At 56.0% G+C, this 3,434-nt stretch overlaps 1 protein-coding gene across 4 annotated transcripts in view; it reads left to right on the top strand.

Annotated features, from left to right (window-relative positions):
• The first annotated feature begins 284 nt into the window (after nt 1–284).
• Utrn (utrophin) overlaps nt 285–3,434 on the top strand; it is a 493,578-nt gene continuing 490,428 nt past the window's right edge. For 2 of the 4 annotated variants that reach the window (XM_021174513.2, XM_029482311.1), the window contains exon 1: nt 285–1,050. The gene's annotated coding sequence lies outside the window, so the exon portion shown is untranslated. Of the gene's footprint in view, nt 1,051–1,189; nt 1,248–1,582; nt 1,708–3,434 lie in introns of those variants that run through there. The other 2 variants (XM_029482313.1, XM_029482312.1) reach the window with 2 other exon arrangements.

Below are 3,434 nucleotides of genomic sequence, written 5' to 3'. Positions count from 1 at the left end.
AACTGGCCAGAAGGTTGAGATTTATGTAAGATAAAAAAAAAAAAAAAAAAAAAAAAAAAGCACTGTTAATAAGAGACCTAGCGTGCCTAGAGGGGTGTGACACACATTTTCGGACAATTTGAATAAAGGGCACAGTGCGTGCTCGCGGTGCCTATTCCAGCTTCTGGCTTCCAGCACGCACGACTGGTTCCGGGATTCTCGCACCGCGCACCGCACGGAGCCGGCTGCTGCGGGCTGGGAGGGCGCTTAGGGCTAGCGCTGATTGACCGGGCGCGCGGTCAGGTGACCCGAAGCGCCACGTTCTGGGAGCCCGGCCCGCGGTGGCTTTCCAGGCCGGGGCAGGACCGAACCCGGAGCCGAGGGGGGACTGGTCTCCCCGGGAGAACAAAGTTGCCCGGCCTGGGGCCCCGGGGCGCGCGAGCGGCGAGACGGCGGGTCCGACCTGCGGGATCCACGGTTCCGAGGCAGGGCGAATCGTGCAGGGAGACGCGAGCCCCTACCCGGGGTGGCGGGCGGACCCAGCAGCGCCCCACCCTCGCTCTCCAACAAAGGGGCCGGCAGCAGCCGGAGGAGGACCTGGAGGAGGAGCCGGAGCGGCGAGCAGCTCTCGCACACAAAGTTGTGGAGTCGCCCTTCCCCCGAGGAGGGGAGCGGGCAGCGCCGGGCGCGGGATTTCTCCCGCCCAGGGCCGAGGAGGAGCCCCGGGCTCCTCAGCCGATCGGGCCACCTCGGGGAGCGGCGCCCCTTTTCTTTTGGGTCATTCCTGCAGAGGGAAAACTCCAGCGTGCGCCTGCCCCCAGGCTAGCGTTTGGACTGTTTTGTTTTTTGGCGGAACTACGGGGCAGGAAGATTGCACAAGTCAGGGGGCGTTTCCAATCGGGTGTCAATTTTGGATCCCCCCCCCCGACCCCCCTTTGGATCTTGTCGGGCTTTCCACGTTTCACTTTAAAAAAAAAAGCAAAACCAAAATTCTTGTAACGTCCAAGGCAAGCTCCCCACGACCCGAACACGCCCAGAGGAACCCTGGGGCCTCTGGGACTTGGCTAGCAGGTAAGCCCATGCATTATTGAAGCTTCGGTCTGGGTAATGTGACCGCAGTCCCCTAGGGAATGGGGCGGGGGCTGAAAGGAGGTGGGACCTTTCTGCAATTCCACCGCCCGGGTCCCGAAGTAGCTGTAGCCAACTTCTGCACTTTCCCTGGAAGCTCAGCGTCCCTTGCCTGGGCGGGAGAGAGCTGGGTTGAGAAGGTGGGAATCTCTACTGGTCGCCAAGGTCTCAGATTCCTAGGTCTACTTTAGTGCTGTTGTTTTGTCTCTCCCTGAGAGGAGAGGCTGTCTGTCGCCTGTCCGTTTACCGCCCCGAGCAGCAGGACTAGCGATCTCCAAGAGGGGACGTGGCCTCTTCTCTGAGCTTGTCACACACCTCCGGTCCCGGGAAGGCGGGGCCCGGGCGGTGTCCGGGAGGAGAGGGTGGGGAGGGCGGTTGTGCGGTGGGAGGGTTGGGGAGCGCTTCTTAGCCGGCCTCCAGGCTGGGGGCGTGCTCGACCTCTCTGTGGTTGCCGTTCCTGAGGGTGGGGCCCCAGTGTGGCGAGGTGGCAAGCCTGCAGCTGTGGAGAGACGGAGGGGATAGGGGTACCTCATTGGTGCGCAGTCCCGCGCGGCCGCCTGCTTTTCCGGACTCTTGGCATCCCTCACTGCAACTGACAAGGTAATTCATGCCCCTCTTTGGCCTGGGTCTGAGGCTCTGCTTGCCCAAGGCCACTTACAAAACCAACAAAGGGCTAATTGTAGGCTGTGCAACTTTTAGAAGGCACATTGTTCAAAGAGACTTTTCAAGTCCCTGGATTCCGACCGTGTGGCGTTCCAGGGTTATTTCAAGGGGAGGAGAAAACGTGTGTGACTCTTCAGAGTCATGGACCCGCCTTTTTTAAACCCCCAAATTGGAGATCCTGGGTGTAATTCTGGGCCCCACTCTCTGGAGTCACTGAGGTAGCATCCTTTATTCTTCTAGCCTTCAGACCACCTGGGTCACCAGGATCTGGAGAGGTGGCCTCCATGCGTTTGAGTGGGAGGGTGTGCCGCGGCCAGAGCGCACGAATTCCAAGAGAGATGGGATCTCCAGGGTGGCGTGGCAGCAGTCTCATCCGTCCCGTTGGAACTTGCCCTGGGCCTGTGAAGTCAGGCTGGACCCTCGGGGGCTGGCTGCTGGTGGCGCTGGAGACGCAGCCTGGTGATAACGCTGGTGCCTGCCAGAGCTGGAGGAATTCGAAGCTCTTGTGGGTCGTTCAGTCCCGAGGACAAGGCAGTGAGGGGCATGGGCCATTCCTGCTGAAGTCCCCCCGCCCCCCTCACCAGCGTTTATGAGACTTTCGAGATAGCTTTAACTCTCCTTTGGGTGTTTACTCAAAATTTATTGCGCCTGTAAACAGCATTAATCACAGTGGCATTAACCTTCCCTGGAGCGCTTCTTGGTGTGAATGGCAGTTCTTGGAGCTCAGCGGTTTCCTTTACAAGCAGAAGGGCAAACTTGTTCCTCACCATCCCTCTTCACTATCTCCAGTATCCCTAGCTTTTGGTTACTTGTGAGTGACTAGGTTTCCTCCACAGCCGTCTGGATGAATTTTCCCTTATGATGACACCGTTTGAATGTTGTGTATTCTTGAACTTTTGCCTATAAAGCCATCACCCCTGGCGTTCTGTTCTGGTATAACTAAGAAGCATTCACCCTGAAGGGGGAACTGGCGCCTGTGCTGTGGTGCGTGTTGGTTTCAGTAGGGGAAACACTCGGTCAACGTCACCAGCTGTCATTTTGAGGGAAGAGAACGGACAGCAATTGCATAGGAGCCCTATACAACCTCCGGGTCATTCACCTCTAGTTTCTCCCTTATCCGAGTGTAGAGTGTGGCTACTTCCATTCCACCAGTGTGGATGGAAGCAGAGCCTCTTTGGGACACATTGTTACTAAGAAAGCTTTGATTTTAGCCCCATGTAACTTGAACAGCCTGATAGAGTTGCAGTGGCATTTTGTTTATGTTATTTTGAGAAAGGGTCTCACTGTGTGACCTAGGCTGGCCTTGAACTGGCACTCCTCTTGCTTTAGCCTCTGAAGTAGCTGGGGTTATAGGTGTGCACCACTACACCTGGTTTGCATCTGGGAGTTTGGAAGGAGGTATCCTTAAACTCTCCAGCTCACATGGAGCTCCTGGGACATTCGTGGCAACAAGAGTTGGTGGCTCTTAAATGCTGTTGTTTTTCTTTTTTCTTTTTATTGGATATTTTCTCTTTCTTTCTTTCTTTCTTTCTTTCTTTCTTTCTTTCTTTCTTTCTTTCTTTCTTTCTCCTTTTTCTTCTTCTCTTCTCTTCTCTTCTCTTCTCTTCTCTTCTCTTCTCTTCTCTTCTCTCCTCTCCTCTCCTCTCCTCTCCTCTCCTCTCCTC

The sequence above is a fragment of the Mus caroli genome, chromosome 10, assembly GCF_900094665.2.
Source record: "Mus caroli chromosome 10, CAROLI_EIJ_v1.1, whole genome shotgun sequence".
NCBI classification, from domain to species: domain Eukaryota; kingdom Metazoa; phylum Chordata; class Mammalia; order Rodentia; family Muridae; genus Mus; species Mus caroli.
The sequence above is the reverse complement of the archived record's forward strand: the minus strand, read 5'-3'. Positions and strand labels throughout refer to the sequence as shown.